This window comes from Apus apus, chromosome 2 (assembly GCF_020740795.1).
Source record: "Apus apus isolate bApuApu2 chromosome 2, bApuApu2.pri.cur, whole genome shotgun sequence".
Classification (NCBI taxonomy): Eukaryota; Metazoa; Chordata; class Aves; order Apodiformes; family Apodidae; genus Apus; species Apus apus.
In genome coordinates this window covers 23698181-23716395 of record NC_067283.1, presented here as the reverse complement: position 1 = coordinate 23716395, position 18215 = coordinate 23698181, and the positions used below count along the sequence as shown (strand labels likewise).

Genomic DNA, 18215 nt, shown 5'->3' with positions numbered 1-18215 from the left:
TGGTTGTGAAAACATCAGCTCAGAGCAAAGAACAAGTCTTCCAAAGCACCTTCAGAGCTGGTACCTAAAAAACCCCCAGTGTTTTCAAGGTGGTTGCCTAAGTGAGATATATTAATCTATATTCATGTATCTCTGCTCCAAGTGCTAATCTTCAGAGATGCCATCAGCACTCACATTTTCCATGGAAATTGTAGGCATCCATAAATAGACAGCTGATTCTTCTAAACCTGGTCACACCCTGTCAATGCAAAGGAAGGTTGCTCAATGCTGGCACAGCTTCAGGAGTTTACATGCTCTTTTTGCCCCCTTTCTCATGGTGTCCCTAGCGATCACATCCACAGCAGCGCTTGCAATGAGTTTATGGAAAGATCTCCTCAGGTTTGCTTCCCAAGAGTTATTTGAGGAACCCCAGGGCATGTCGTGAACACTCCTGCAAAGCCAGCTCATGGAGCTCCTGGCTACACTGTGTTTACAGATACCTTTATTTCTGTGGTCTTCCATTAATAGGCTGATAACTAAAACTTCTCCTTTCCTATGCAGAGAGTAAACATGGTATCACATGGCTGATGGTTTCTATAGGCATAAGCAGTGACTGGACTTGCAAGAAGGCACCATGATGTTTTTGAGACTGACACAAAACAGGAGGCAGGCTGAGAATGTGGGAAGCATTACCTTAAAACAAAGCATTCAACAACTGCAGGAAAAGCCAGGTGAAGGCTAAATAAACGCTAGACGGACTGGAGCCATAGGAAGGATTTTATAATTAACATATTTAACTCTTAATAAATGTCCAAGTAGAATTCCATGCCAAGTAATAAAGTGATACTTTCTGAGAAATTCTGTAGTTTTCTGAAGTTAAAAATGTATTTGTTTTACAATGTTTTTCCAGACCAAGGATTGTAACTACAGACCTGCTACATTTTTAAAATGTAATTCCAGGAAGACAGTCAGGTATGGAGAAATTCTGCACTTAAGAAAAAGAATGCTGAAATATTCACTGAACATGGAACTGGTTTATATTAGCATGTCCTAAAACGATTTAAATCAAACTGAATGCATGTGCCAGTGAATCTAGTCTAGCCCTCCTTTGAACAGCAGGAGAAAAACAAGGCATCAGTTTTGAACTGCAGCTTCAAATATTAAATTTTGGATGTGGCTTTCCTCAAAAATACCTAGTCTCTACACAACATCCAACTTTTGTGATTTCCAGCATTTGTGTTGCAATTCTTGAGAGCTCTTCTTCTGCCCTTTAAGCACCAGAATATCTGAATTGGATTAACAAAAGCCTGCTCTTAATGATGTGTAGCAGCATCTTGAGCCCTCTTGGAGCTTGGTCTACTACCTCTTGAGTCCAGCTTGGGTTGTTTCCTAAATGTCCCTCGGAGTTCGTGTGGAATTTCTATTCCACATGAAAGTCCCACTTTCCCCTGGGTCTAGAAGCTTGGCTGAAGTGCCAATATATCTTTTTTTTTAAAGACTACATTAGAGTTGACACATTTAGTTTACCCTTCATAAGCTTAAAAAGAAAAGCACTGTTTGGAACACGCAGAGATTCAGAACTGCTTAGTGGTGAAACACTGTTGACAATATCCCCCACATTCTCCTTCCTTCGAAAACACTTTTACAGATGACCTCTTTGGAGCCCCTCCTTATAAAGAGGCAACTAGACTCCCAAAGCTCCTTCCAGTGTTGAGCTTGCATTTCCCACCATCCACAGTACACCTGTGGAAGGCTGGCTTGCAGTTTAGCAGCCACATCTGCCCAGATCCAAAACAGCTGCCCTGGTTTCAGACTAAGCCCAAAGGACTGGAGTTCCAGAGACTGGCATATACAGCAGGGACATCTAGGACAGGTAACAATACAATCTGGATAGAAAAGCCTCCACCCAGAGGAGGAGTTACCAAATCACTCAGGTTTGAGAATAACTGCCATTATATTAATTACACAGAACTTTTCCTTTCCATCAGTGGACCTCAGGACAATTTCTACAGGAGGTGAGCATCACAGTTCTCCCAGGGTTGTGCTACAATTTACCAGTGACGATACTACATTTTCTGGCTTCAAGTTTGGCTCTGCAGGCAAAGCTGATGACATATTCTCCAGAGCAGGGCCTGAGCCTGTGAAATGGGGAAGTGTAGCACTTCCAGAATCAAGCCCCAAACATGTAAAGCTTCCTTAGAAATGAACGAACTGACAGCTGCTACCATTTAACACAGGGGGAAAAAATCCCTTTGCATAGTGGCAGCCACTGCCAAAACCAAAGCAGACCAAGGGCAGAACACAGAGGACTAAGAAAGGGTGGCACTGGTTACATAAATGTGTGTGGGAGATTGCAAAGTTTTTTACTGGGCCCCAGTTGTTTTCCTGTTCTGGGTCAGTATAAGATAGCTGAAAATTTTATGATCGCAACTCCACTGGCTTCAGTTTTGCAGGGTCCTGCTATGCCAGTGCTGCAACTAGGCTAACTGGTTTCCTGAAGAACCTATGGAATGGTACTGTGGCAGTGCCACCTCCCACCTCCTGCATAGTCCCAAGATTTAGACTGGATCAAAAAGTAAACTCCTCAGAAAAGGAGGTGATTTGATGCCACATTTCCCCAGTGGTTCTGGCTGGGAAAAGCTAGAAGACATAGTGCAACTGGAACCAGGGAATGGCTGGTGGTCATGGTCTCTCTGAAGCTGTATTGAAACTCACCACCTGCCTGGTCAGGAAGCCAGTGTGCGTGACAGCCCTCTGCTGCTTGGATCAGCACCCTAATGGCCAGGTTGTTCTGAGGCTGAACCCTCAGTTTTGGCTGCTCAGAATTCTGCTGTGTATAAAATCTTTACATGATTTTTGACAGCTGGAACCTGCTTTAAGGTCCATTCCAACCCAAACCATTCCATCATTCTATGACAAGTCTGTTGGTTAGGAATAGATACACTGGGAATATGTAACATTTGCATTTGAATCTCTTATTCACTAAATGTTTATTATCAGTTCCAAGTGAGTCAAGAGATGAAATCACGTCTGTTGGCCTTGGAATGCTCTCATCGAGTGCCAGCCTTCTCCCAGGCAACAGGGAATAGAGGTCTACCCCTCCTGAGGCAGAGGAAGAAACTGAACAAGGATATGCTGCTTCGCAGAGAAGCTCTGTCATCGCTGGGCTGTGCAACAGCAGATCTCCTTTTCTTCACTTTGGTTTTGGTTAAGATAAGACTCATTGTGTCAGATCAAATAAACACCTCCCCTAAAATGGAGGAAGAGAAGGGTGTCTCTTTGGCCACAGCAGAAAATCCACAATAAAACCAACATGAAATTTTAGATTTATGTGAACTCGTCTTTTTATTAAAAAGACATTGTTTCTTCAGCACTGCCATTCAGTTCTCAGATGGCTTAGTATTCCACGTTTGCATTTTTTAAGATATATTTTAGAAATATCCTTGCTTAGAATTTAAAATGTTGTCCTGATCACACAAATCAAAGTTTTGCCTGGTGACTTGGTAGATTGTTTTTATGGCCTCTGGTTACAGCTTTGTTTATAAAAGAGTAAATTGTTAAATGGAATATTTACAACCTGTGATTTCCCAAGAGCAAAATAGGGTTCTTTCAGAATTTATTTTTAAACACAACAACAACAAACACAAAACCTGAGATGTAACAGATTGTCTTTAAAATGAACTTGTATTTTTTCAGTTCAGATCCAGGTACTTCTGTTTTTTCTGACATCTCTACTAAACCTAATAGAAGATTACAAGCAAGTTAATGACATGCTTGAAATATCAAGTGACCTGAATCAAGTAACTCAATTGTGTGTTTGTTATCTAGAGAAATCAACTGCTGCACTCATCCTGTTTGTCCCAGATCCTGAATGGGATACAATAAGGTGCTAACCCACCTTTAAAATGGCAGGGAACTTCAGAATGCAGGAGCTGGTGATGTAACAGTGCTTCTAGGGAGGGACACTAAAGCTTGTAATTTAAACATTAATCATGTTCTCAAGACATGAGGCAGATGAGGGTGACTACATCCCAGATATTTTTCTTATTTTAATTAGTGAAGGAACATCCATTCTTTTAAAAATGCAAATCACCAGCTCACTGCAGGCTCCTTTTGGCAGCATCAGCATCCTTCTCTAGGTGCTTTTAATTTTTGTATAAATTATCCCATGGGGCGGGGCTGTGTTCCTGCAGAGTCCTTGGCATGCAAAGCGCACTCAGAGTGCAGGTCTATTTATGTTGCAGCTGATTTAGCATTATTATAAGAGTATTCATTCTACAATGCCAGATTTGAAATGAAAATGTGAGCTGACAACTGGAGATGCTGTACTCTCTATCAGCTGAAACGTGGGGGTATTTCAGATCATCAACAATATTTTTTCTGCTTCTTCCTCTACCACACACGCTCACACCAGTTACTGTACTCTCTAAAAAAGGATACTATTAACAGGTGAATTTTTCCCCACACCTTTTATTTCTACCTTTGTTAAAGAAGTCATTTTTAAAAGCCAACCAAATATTATCAATACTATTTGCACTCAGATAATACCTATACGCAACTCGTTGCTATAAATATTAATTAATTGGATCACCAATACCCATAATGCAACTTTATTTTGACCTACATGCCCTATGAACTAGATATTTTTTGGATTCAATTTTCTTAAAACCAACTGTCAGCATCATGTGATGGAAGAGATGAAAAATGAAAATGAGCGTTCCTGCTGTGCAGGTGAGTGACCTGTGGGAGACAGCTCTGCCTGCTAGGATTTTTACACGTACCATCAGACACAGACCAATTGATTAGATCATCTTATACCCACCACCAACTAGGCTCAAGAGACTAATTAGAGAGAGTACTGCCTGCGCAGGCACCCCATTGACACCTAATTTGCTCAGCCAAAGCCTTTGGGGAGAATGTATTATCTCTGCAGCTGCACTTCATGCATTTCTGATTTGAGGCATAAGCAAGGAGTACCTCTTCACTCTTTTGAGCAAACTGAGTATATAAGCCCTTAAGTGCTAAATACAAGCAGAGAAATTAAATCTGGCCAGCCTCCCATAAATTATTTTTCCCCTTCAAATATATATAGACACATAAATACATGCATACACATCTTATTTTATATCTGTGTCTATATGTACATAAATACAAATAATGTGTACTCGTGGGTCTGAATGTGTGTGGAAAGCATGGGAACATAAAGACATTTCTATAAATACATGCTTTAAAACATGGAATTGTCACACTGTATAGAGTGCTCTCTTTCGCAAGGACATTTTACTTCTGAGGTTTAAATAAATGCAATTGTTCTAATATATGAAAAAGAAGATCTGCAGTATTGCTAGCTCAGGCTCTGAGTCACCCCACGGACAAGGCTCAGTCGACTGCTGCCTGTAAAGTTGCTCTGTGTGTCTTCAGAGGTGTTAGTTCAAAGATTATTTCAGTATACAGCCCAGCTTTGTTGAAAGCTTTTCTTCAATGGACCATACCTTGTTTGTGGTTTCATAAGGAATACTGTTCACTAAGGCTAAATCTAAGATTGCTAAGATTGCTTTTTGCTGGGCTTTAGTTTTATCTAGTTATCCATGACCCAAACTCCACAGGAGAGGCAAGACTTAAGGCTGTCATTAAAAATTTATTTGGAAAAAAAAAATTGACACTAGAAAAACTATGTTTTTTTGGTTTTTTTGTTTTTTTTAAATGAAAAGGGTTTGAAGAAAATATTTTCTGCTATAGGCTTGTATGTGATTCTTGAACTCAAATATCTTAAAACACACAGGAAAAAGGTGAATTTGCATCACTTCTAAAATAGCTCTGAAAAAAAGTCTCTTCCTTGTGATGTGTCTATAAAGCAACTTTTAGGAGTTGAATAAAGCTGAATTATTACCATTTCATCTCAGCTTGTGTCAAGGCCCATGATTACATGATCAGTTTATAGTGTCAACTCAGGATCCTTCGCTGCTGTAACTAATGCCTTAGCAAAATACACCCAAGTTACCAAAACATCAGACGCAAACTCCTTTGCCAAGTACATTCTGAATGTGAGTTTTCCTAAGATGGGGCATAACTTCATAAAGACAGAACATCCTCACCTTCTTTTCCTCACATGGGCCACATCTTTTCCAATTCACTTTACACTTCTTTAGTGATATTTAATCTCATTTAATGTTTAAATGACACCTCTGGATTATCTTGGCAACTGCTGGCTGTTATCCATACACAGACAGCACTGTGTGGGTTACTTACACATTATAACTACAATCTGTCATTAAAAGTAAACCCCATTTGACAAATAAGTAACAGAGGATTTACTGATTTTTTTTTTCCTGCTATTTTCCCCTGTGTCTCAGGTACTACATTGGTATTCTTATACAAACTGGATTCCCAAGACTCTATATTCAGTGATGAAAATTGCTGCATATTCTTCTCCACAGCTCTAACCTATGAATCATAATACAGATTGCATATGGACATGTTCCTGTTTTAAGAATTTCTCTTCCTACACAAATTTTTTACAGATAGACTTTACCTCTGAGCAGAGCACTGCAACTCCAAATCAAGAGATTTATGTATGGGGGATGACTCCAGTTTGTGAATGTAAGGGGATGACCCTAGAAGAACTGAGAGTTAGACTAAGACTGTAAACAAGCCAGAAAATAAAGAGTTAGAATTGTAACACAATGATAAACTAAATTATTTTATGTGTATACATACATTAAATAAGTGACTTAACCTTTTAAAGGTGGCACAGTGGATACGAGGATGGAAAGTAGAAGCCAAGATTTCATCTTTACTACTGAATGTGACTGTAGGAAAGGCAGTTTCTCCTCCTGTGACCTCTGTTTTGTAACAGGGGCTCTGTTTTATATCCCAGCTTCTGAGTTTAGAGTGTCTCCCAAAATGAATGCCCAATTTTAGGTGGAGCCACCAATGGTTCAAATTACATAAATACAGTTAAATTTAACAAAAACACAATATTAGAACAGCTGCAAACTTTGGCAGTTGTTAAAATCCTTACTTGGACTGTGAGCTTTCCAAATTGTACTTTTATATAAAATAAGAGTGCAAAATAAAGTCCTACATCACCTTGAACCTTGTGAATGTGCATCCAGCAGTCCAGTGTGGGAGGCTGATTCTGAAGAGGAAAGACCTACCCTTAAATTATACACCAGTTGCTAGGCAGCATATATGCATATCAGTAATTGCAAGCCAACTGTGCATACTTTGCACGCAGGTCTCTTCAATATATTGTAATTAATTCCTTCAGAGTGTGTCTTGTTAGGAAAAAGGGAATACCAGTCCTGATCCTCACTGCAATGTATTCTATTCGCAATATTAACTTGCGATGATATTTGATAACATGATCGGTTTTGCAGTTGATCTGTAAGTGTACCTTTAACTTTTGAGTGGCTGTGGTAACTTCCAAATTAGTTTTCTCTGAGTCTTTCAACAAAAATTCTTTCCTACCCTAGCTGCCCACAGCTGAAGTTTTTTCTTTGAGTTGAGAACAAAGTCCACAAAGCCTTTTACAATTACCATTTGAATAAGGCTTCACATGAAAAATGGCCAGGACTGAATCTACTACATCTCTTCTAGTTCTTGAGAATAAAGCACAGCCCTCTCTGAGTGAGCTCTGGGAGAACTAATACTTCAGACGAAGATACTACAAAAATAGCAGTGTTACTGAGCTCAATATAGTTTGCAAGCAAAGCCACAGAAACCTTATTAAAAACAAAAAAAACAAGCTCAGGATTTTGGTACACATCAAGACCAGAAAAATATTAGTGCTACTTGTTTGCAAGAATGCACTTCTCAAACTGACAAACAGCCAAATCCTTACAAATTCCTATACCCTCCTGGTTTGTCTTTCCTTTTCCAAGGGCTGCAGGATTCAGTATGCTATTTATATTTTTAATGCCTTAAAGACTTGTCTCCTCTAAAATTGAATCCCTATAAAGGCATAAATTTTCTACAGATTATATCAGTAGAAAAACTGGACAATGTAACTCAAAGTTCTTCTAGATTCTAATGTGCAAGAAACCCAAACAAACCCGCTCCTTTATTTTTTTTCTCTAGTTCTTCCTGATTAATATAATGTGTCTAAATGGCTGTGTTTCTCACCCTGATAACTTGCAGAGAAGGCTGCTAAGGAGGAACAGTCTGAATGTGAACTAGGGAAATGCTGCTTCCCTGGATCTGTAATGAGAGAACCTAAACCTGCCAATGTCTGACACAATGGGATCCTTATCTCGGCTGTAGCACCAGCTCTCTACTCTGAAACAGATAAGTAAATGCTATGCCTGAGAAAATTTGTATGTAGCTTAATTAAAACATCTGAAAGAAGAAAAAAATCTAAAAAGAGCCTATCAGTTTTGGTTGCATAGAACTCAGAAAAGGAAATACCTGTTGAAAGATGATATACAGCTATTAATGCTCTGCTTAACAGGTTTATTACCGGTTTGAACCCCTCTCTGGAGAAAATGAGCACCAGGAAGAGCTGGTGAGAGATCTCCTCACTGCACTCTCTTGCTAAACCAAACTGCCAAGGGACTGGAGATTCAGCCATCAGCAAGTGGGTGCAAGTGAGCAGAACTGTAGTACCCTTCCATTGTGTCTCATCACTATGGCAGAGCCAGCTTGAGGAACTCCCGCTGCCCACAAACATGCAGCTCGTGCCTTTGTCACTTGCCCTGATAAAACTGTCTGTGGGACTTCTTGCACAACCAGATCACTGAAGTATCAGAAGTCACATATCAGAAGTATCAGAAGTAACACAGATCTTCTGTGTTCCAGTTCATATCAAACTTATAAATAGTTGCACCAGCACAACTAACGGGATTGGAAACTGGTTGGGGGAGCAACAGGTAACTGCCCGGATAGAGGTAGGCAGAAATTTATCACGCTGTTTTTGCCTGCAAAGACATTTTTCATCATCAGCTGTTCCTCAGTGCATTACTCATAACAAAGCTTCACTTTCTAAAGTCTGAAGCCACTTCCCAACTCATAAATGGCTACTAATTTTCAGGTATCCAGAAACACAGTGGAATCTGTTTTAGCTGGCCACTTAGGGGAGCAGATAGAAGTTGTCGCATAATGACCTAATAATTAAAAAGGAAGAAAACCATACTCAAAAAGATCTGGGAATACCCCTAAGATTGCCTAATAAGGATAATCTCCTGTACATGTTTCAAGGGAGCAGCAAAACAGAGATGGCTGAGAGCCCATGCCTCTGACTGGAAGTTCCTTGGATTTTTTTGGTTGTTTTTCATTTTTTAGCAATAAAAATGTCAGCCTGCCAACATATCACAGAGATGTTTAACAGTTGGTGAAGCTTCAAGTCATATTTAACCAGAGTTCAGAGGCTTTAAAAGGGATAGAAAAGTTTCAGATTCTTTATAGGTCTGTATCTAGCTTTGAATGAAGAATACAACCCTAGGGTTCAGGCAGAGCAGATCAACATTGCCGCAGTCCAAACATCATGTCTGAAACATACTGAGTGCCAGCCTCAGGACCGATGGTCACTGTTATTTAGCAGTGCTATTCATCAACTTGAACCTGAGCGCATTTCTTCTACCTGAAGCACAACAGCTGACCAGCTCAAAAGCCAAATGAGATTATGTGCCTGACCATCTATCTCTCCTCTTCCCCCCATCTAACATAAGGAGTTTAGATAATTTACTCGGAAATATATTCCCGGTTTTCCCTGTGATGGTTTTTATCCCCAAAGAAAAGTCTGCTGGACAAAATGACATAAGATAGACTGCATGCTTGCCAGATGACTTATTAGCATTCACTTCCTCCTGAAAATTAAGCACGGCCTCACACAACAATTAAAGTATCCATGGGTATTTTTAAATGGCACATTTTGTATACGTGATTGTTAATATTAGCCAAGTTACATAATGAAATATAAGTGCTCTTGGAACAAATGTAACGCTTCCAGTGTAATTGTAAAGTAGCTGTGGGATAGTCTTGAGCTGGGTGTGGACGGACAATTTAATAGTCAGCTTACAGAAACAAAGGTTTCCTGGAATTTAGATACCTCTGCAAGGGATCACAACACAACAAACCACAGTAGTCCCTACAGATAAATGCTAAACATTGAGAAAACAAAGAGTGAGTATTTATAATTACCAAAATAATTGTAGTAGCCTGAAAGTACCTACAGACAGTTAAGAATTGAGTTATATTTGTTATTTCTTCTTTGGAGAAGAGAGAATGAATGCCCAGAGAAGGAAGAAGAAAGAGAAATGAGTAATCTAAGAAATAAACCCCAACGATTTCTCACCTGTATTTTTAATTTTGTGTTTTCCTAGAATTGTTTTCCAAAAAGGAGAGTACTTTTCAAATGAGCAAAGAATTCTTAATTAATCTGGAATGTAGAGTTACAAATGCCTTTGGTTTAGCTTGACAGAACAGACATCATTGCAATTGCAATTGAAAAGACCCTTTTAGCTAAGCACCATCTGGTTATACATTCTATTTGCCACTGTGGCTTTTCAAAGACTGAGCATTATGCCAAAGTGGTCATGTCAATTAAAATACATTTTTTAGGACAGCACTACAACCCTTAAGCACACATAAAATTAGACAGAATGCAGACCTCATATGCTGAATCAGAAGGATCTTTCCCACAATTATAATATATTAAATTAATGGCAATTTAAGTAATAGAGGTATTTAAATTTTGGAATATATTTCCAAATATCATTATGTCCAAAGCTCTTAGGCCATGTGTCCACCCACACCATTAATACCATTCAATGGTATTGACAGAGAGATCAGTTCTCCAAGTTGACCTTTTCAAGCCTGAATTTTTTTCCAACCCAACAATCCTGAAGAGTAGAATGGAGCAGGCAAGAAAAAAAGTGCCAGTTTAGGAAATGCAGTGGTGTCTGTATGGATTGCTTGCCTTCCTGCTTATTCCCTATAGGCTCCGCTGACACTTTTTGAATACTGCTATGCAGTCCTCTCACCTGTACAGCTTCCACTTGGGGTTCTTGCTGAAAATCTATGACATTAGAAATAGTTGAATAGTAGAATCTTGGCAGCTTCAGGCCAGATGTGGTTTTCCCTGCCGGTTCCATTTTTACATACAAAACCAATGGAACACTCAAACAGAAATATTTCCACAGTTTCTGTGGCATTAAATGGAAAAATTTCCAGAACTGGCACATCTACGGAGCATCACTGCAGCAATGAGGATATCCTATCTAGTATATAAAGAGATCACAGAGCAGCTGAATTGTTTTATTTCTCATAGTTCTCGCTCTGGTTGCAGTAAGAACCTTTTCCACATGTATGACTGAGGTGTTCAAATATAACATAATTTGGGAAATCCAGTGTGAGGTACTTCTCACAGACACAACTTTTAGAAATCATGCAGCATCCACATCCTTTGAAAATGTGGCCTCCTTCAGGTATTACAGAGCCTTCCAACCTACTCCTAATTGTTTTTCGAAAGACTTACATGTTCTTAAAAAGCAGCCTCACACACTTTAGAGGCTTCATATGTGCAGCAAAAATAACGCATGTCAAATCAGGTGCACATACTGTGTATTTTGTGGTATGCAAAGACAGGGATCATGGTAAGATGGAGTACTAAAGGCTTTTCTCTCAGTGCCATAAGCATCACTTTTCTTGTAACTGCAAGAGATATTTAATCTTTTTTTTTGAAGCTCCATTATAAACGTAAGGTTTTGCATAGCTCATTTAAATAGTTTAAATGACATAAGGTTAAGAACAGGAAAGCCTTTCGTCAAAGGTGGTTAGTCTTTTTCAAAGATTTCATATTATTTGAAGCTTACTTTCACTGCATTCTTTTAGCTTGGCTGCTTCCCAAGTGGGTGTAAGTTAATTAAATAGGATTTTGACCCTTTAACCTTCCCTATAAAACTGCATCTTTACCTAACTCTATTTAAAGAAATCAGATTAAAAAAAAATCATGTAGCAGAATATTCATTTTTACAGCTGAGCAAAAACCAAACATGTCTATTAAGCTTATTTTTAAGTACTTATTAGTCAAAGCAACCGCCAAGACTCATGGATTATTTTAATTAAAATAAATCTGGGTGGGCACGTAAATTAATTTACAATGGCTTGTCTCATACTGAAACTTCTCTAGCATTACTGAACAGCACTGCACTACAATAAGTCCTCATTTGTTCATGGTGACTTATGTTCAATCCACCTGTTTAGCTTGTATTCATTTAATGAGTCATGTCAAGTGTAGCTAGTGTCTATGAAAAATATCAAAGATAGGAGGCTGAAAACTGTTACAGGGAAGGAGAGAAAGAAAGAGCAAACAGATGGGCAGATAATAACAATAAAGAACAATACCCAGCATTTCTATAACAGACATGCTATGGGTCTAATTATCAAAAGAAGGTGAAATAGATGCACCAGAAGAACACAGCATTGCTCTGTACAAACAGATAATGTGACTGTCTGTATGTCATTAGCCCTTTTCACCTTGAAATACAGGCTTTTGAATATAAACACTGCGTATTTTCTCAGACACCCTTCCAAAAAAACAACAGTGCCTTTTAATTTCACCCAGAAACAAAATACAATTTAGGCATTGTTACATATGAAAAAAATGAGTAACTAGCTCACTTATAAAGAATGAAGAAAGAATTAAGCTGCCCCTTTGTGCCTAAGTGAGGTGTTGAGTTCTCCGCATAGGCAGTGACAAAGACACTGCCACTGGAGCTTGAGCACTGATCACATCTCTCTCCCCCAGCAGGGGCTTCATATATTGAATTAATCACAGAATGAATTATTTCCAAAATGTAGGCCTTTGGTTTGATATATTAATAGCTATACTCTCTAACCACCTTACTGGTGCATTATGTTCTGATATTGCAGCCATTTGGTAGTAAATACAAACATATTCAAAAGCATTGGATTTTTATCATTGATTGGGACATATTTGCCCATTTCCTGACACTTCTCTCAACGGGTCATCAATAAACTTACAGAAGGAAAATTACAACAACAGTCATGTTGTGCATAAGAAGCCCCCCAAAACAGCAAGAGCAGAGGTGCAGGCACAGGCAGGGAGGCAGACCTGTGCACCAACTCCCATCTTCTGACATGCAACTGATGGCCTCCTTACAAGTGCCCGGGGTTTTTTAATGGCATCATGCATCATGTTTTACCCATTTTGTCAAACTACTCTAGACCAGTGCTGTTACTACACAGAGGCTGTGATTACAAAGATTAATAAGAATAAACTCTTCAATTTTTCACACTGCACAGAAGTGGATCATATATTCTCACCAGCAAGGTCTCTCTGCCCCCTTCACTGCCCCTGAAACAAAGGTTTCTTAAGTAATGCCTAGCATTAAAGCGTGCCCAAAGTAATTAATAATAATTAAAAAAAAGTATTGAAAAGCGCACTGGAAATTCTGGAAAATATAAAAAATAGTTTAAAGGCATGTCAACAGTCTGTAACTCTCCCTTCTCAGAACATTTTTATCCCTACAAGTAATAAGCAACAATAACGGTACTGTAAACTTATAAAGATACATACTTTGTGCTTTGAAAAGGCTTTGCATAGAGTTATTTTAATTATTTTCCTTATATAGTAAGTGGAGGATGAAAAATAAATTTCTGAAATAAGAAATGTTATTGTTAACTCACTAATCACAGCTGAGGGACTTAGGGGCAGTCTGGTTTCTGAAATATCTTTGAGCTTACTTTACAGAATTGACTAAGTTGGTGGTATCCCTGTCACATGGATTTCAATGCAAGGCACCAAAACTTCTTTTATGCAGAAGTACAATAGAGAACACTGGATGCTAAAATCATATCCTGGAAAATTTTAGAACACTAATATTTGAAGCAGGTTTGGATTTTTTTATTAATTTAAATGTTAATTTTTCATTTGTAAATGCCTGTTTATGAGGTGATTGAGTTTAGAGTTGACACATAGCATACATGCTATGTTACTTGTTTTTCAAACATAAAATACATATCCTCACTGCTCTGAGAAACTACTGACCCTTAAAAGTCAAAGCAAGGGCTTGATTTCTCTCCTTTGATTCTGGGGCCCTGCAGACGAGAAGGTTATGAGCTTCCCTATCTTGCTTTTTTGACATTAATCATACTTATGGCTTGGGACCAACAGAGTAGCTGGCAGAAAATGGGGTATTGACATGTAGGAAGAGACACTGAGGAGACCTTGGGAAGAAGTCAAGATGACAGCCAAGGAGTCCAGTGTGACAGAGCAGATCAGAAGGGCAGCCTGCAGCCAAAGCCAGGCAACCACACAGCTACAAACCATGAGATTCACAGCAGAAGCTGCTATAATATGGAAATAGATTCTTACCCTCCAGGCCCATATGTCATCACACCAAGTTAAGCTGAAGGTGCCAGCTAAAATGGGCAATTTCACATGAACTTGGCAGGGTGACTGCCAACACAAAGCTTGTTTTCCACTGGTGCCACCCACTCTGCTAATCCAATTCTGGCTCCTGATTTACTTTAAATAATAATGAACGCAGCAGAGGGAGGGGAAATGTTCCCTGCAGTTAAGAAAGCCAGTGAGTGAGGCTCTTTGCTTTTCACTATCTTGTGCAAACTAGCTCTAAACACAATGTCAAGTGATTAAAAGTGGTTAAACGAGAAAGCCAGGATTTACCATGTTCTCAGTCATTCAATCTTTGACCAGGACAGGCAGGCAAACAAAACAGACAGAAGGATAACATATTGAAGGAGAAAGAACCAACTTTCATAACATTTAACTTTGATAAGGAGAGGGATGGACTCCTCTTCCCATCCTTGCAAATACCATTTTTTATTTTTTGGGGGGGAGGGGAATAAGGGATAACAAATGAGCACTACAGCAATTCTAAAAAGACCCTTGGAGTCAAACACCCCGCTATCAGGACAGGCACTATTGACTACAATCCCATAGCTGACTCCTTTTTGACAAGGAGAGGGGGAAAAGGCAGAAGCACCAGGTTAGGGAATAAGGATGTGATTGTCAAGAAAAGGGACAGAAGCAGACACAGTGAGGCAGAGGGCAGACAGCAAAGAGCTACAGCCAGGAGGCCACATGTCTTCAGCAGCGGCAGGAGGACCTATTATTCCTGGGTCACACAACATTACCTCCTGTCCAACAAACAGCAGGTAAGCTTGTTTGCACAGTGCACCGTGATTTCTCTTGTGTCAGCCTAACACAGAGGATAATCACCTCCTACTGCTACCTACTGGCCTCACACTGTGGGTTGAAAGGTATGAATCCCACTGACAACACATTTTGATGAAGGTGAAAGAAGGCATCGGTACGATTCCATACACTGAAACTTCTTTCTTTCCCTTCCTCAGTTTCTGAAAATTTGGGAAATTACAGCTCTGGAAAGGAGTTAAAAATGCTTGTGTAGTATTGCATCTAATCCCCTCTATATCTGTAGTAGTCTTTAACATGTGATCATTTTCTTGGTCTGTGTGAGACCCAGGTGAGACCACATTCACTGCTCAAACTATATGCTGCTTTTGTAAGAAAAAGAATTCTACAGAAAATAAGACCCTTGACTCTCTTACTGTGGCATTTGGAAGGTCTCACGTAAATTGAGCAGGAGAAGAGAAAAAGTAAGAAAGTTTCAGTAGCTGAATGCCTAAAAAATTGCATATTTGAGTCCTGCTTCTGCCATAGCTCCTACATGATGCTAGAAAAGTTTTATCAGAGCACCTGCATGATGCTAGAGAAACCTATTGTTAACCTGTTTTGTTTATTCATTTTCCAACAGAAATTCACTTCGCAACTCTTTTTTTCTCCATAATCCAAGATCGTTCCTGGCTTGGGCTGCTGATACACTGAACATTCAATGCTCCAAACGAGGTCAATGCAAATTGAAATCCAATCTGAATGTATTAAACACTAAAATATATTAGGAGCTCTGAGAAATCAGGTAAGAAAAATGTATTTATGTTTAACACTTGCCATTTTAATACCTGTGCCTCAGCTTATAGTGTGTAAAATGGACACCTCCATACCATCTCAGCTCATGGAGGTACTGTGGTGGCTCATCAATGCTGGCAAAGAACTAAGATACAACACATCACAAAAAGCCTCCCTGGAAATTAATGATTCCATATCCGGTGCAGGCTATGGATGCTGTAGGCATAATGCATAGGATCAAACAGTGAATGATGAAGATGAAAAGAAACATTAACTATCCATCTATGTTCACAATCCATTATCCTATAAAAAAGCAATTTTGAGGTCCCAAAGAAATAATAGTATATGGTCCTGCAAATGAAGGCTGTAGATGAATGCATAAACCACAGGTGGAGGAAATTAAACTTGAAACCTTAATCTTTGTATTTCCTAACTACTGTTTGAATTTGCCATTTTAATAAAGTTCTTGAAGCAGACTTTAGGAGAAGAGTGTTGCTAAGAACTAATGGTACATCTTCTCAGTTAGTCAAAAATAGGATTAAGAGATTTCTAATATAAAACATAAGCCTGGCTCAAATTTACTATCAGCTTTTGCGTCTTACAACTGAAATATTTTGTCTGGTTTGATGTTGCAAGACCACAGCAACATAATTTGAGACAGAAACCTTTGATAAAACAGGATAACAGATATTCCATTGTGCAAATTTTATGAACTCTGTTTTTCCATCTGATGTAGAGACTTTAGCGTATGTCTTCTAAAAACTGAAAGAATTACATACAGGCATCTGTACTGGCCTGTTCTTTGTACTAATTAAATTAGTTTCCTGTTGAGTAAGTAAAATACTGGCAGCCAGGAACAGTTGGGGAGACAGCTCAGAGGCTTAAGCAATGAACCATGAACTTTTCTGTTTACTACAATATTAAACAAGTAGACACTCTTGCTGACATTACGGGGAATGAAAGAGCATTCTGTTAAGATACTTTTTTCATTGCTGTTCATGAACTACTGATCTTCTATAAGAGAATTTTTGCAAGATACAAAAGGTATTTCATTTGATACTGCTAACTAAATAAAGATATTATTTGGTTTAAAAAATTTATGTCAAAGTTAAAGCTGAATTTGAACTTCAAATCTAAGGGTCAAAACCCAGAGGGCAGAAATAAACGGAACAGCCGCCCAATAATCCAGCCTCGTCTCAGGCTCTGTACCTCCATTCTGCTGATCACAAAAGTGAAAACCTTATACAATGCATAGATCTTTGGCCCAAGCACCTCACAAGTGGTGTTGACACCTTGAAGGATAAGGGCAAGAGACATCACGTCTCTGATCTATTCTAGTGGCTTTCAGCAACTGCTGGAGATTCTGCCATACGTATAAATAAAGCATAGTATCAACAAAGAAGCACATGCAGTATATGAATGGGAGGTCTAAATATCCATCCAGTTTCATTTTTCCTTGTAATGTAAGAGCACTTGAAGTATTATAAATTGTTTACATTAAAATATACATGCTTACCACACTACACACACACTGAGACTTTGTGTGCACATATTTAGCTCAAAGCTAATTGCTTAGTAAAAGCCCTTTCTGAAAATAGAGATTTATAAAAAGAAACACTGATAAACCTTCAGCTATAGGGACTCTAGTGGTCACTGCAAAAACAGCATTGCAACACAAAACCTGTGTGATTTTGCGGATCACCCCATAAATCTTCCTTTGTCCCATGAGTTTAAGTTTTCAGCCAAGAAAAACAACATTCTTCATAAAATTAATGAAAACAAGCTGCTCTTTGCCTTCAGAAAAAAGATTTTTCTTAATTACATTTTTTGCTTTGAATCACATATCCTGTAGTTTGATTAAATCCTCTTAGAAGTCAACTAAAAATTAGAGCTTTGCAGCATGTACCTCAAAGATGGTGTTTACTTGGAGAATATAAACCCACTGTGTCTTTGGAAGCTGGTATTTAAAGCAAGAGTAATATGCAAGACAGTTTTTATTATTTTCATTATGTCACTGCATAAATTTATTTTCAGAGCTTAGAGGTTGCAGAGAAATATGATCTGGTCAATGTATTTATTAGAAATAAATGGGCTGTATAAATGAATGTAGATAAAGCAAGAATACTGGAATTCTGGTTAATCCCTTGGGGCAGTAAATCAGGATTTCTAAAGCACTTAATGCAAAATATCTGCATCAAGGGGTTAAATATATAAAATATGAAAAGTCAAAGACAAGAACTAGATTAAAAGGTTACACAGAGATGGTGCTGAAAAAACTGGAGCCTGCTGCTAAATAGATATCCAACAGACATTTATTTAGGTTCAC

General features: G+C 38.6%; 1 protein-coding gene across 5 annotated transcripts in view; it reads right to left on the bottom strand.

The window, feature by feature from the left end:
* The window catches only part of CDK14 (cyclin dependent kinase 14), a 338936-nt gene that overhangs the window by 22357 nt on the left and 298364 nt on the right, over positions 1 to 18215 (bottom strand). The gene's annotated exons all lie outside the window — the stretch shown is intronic.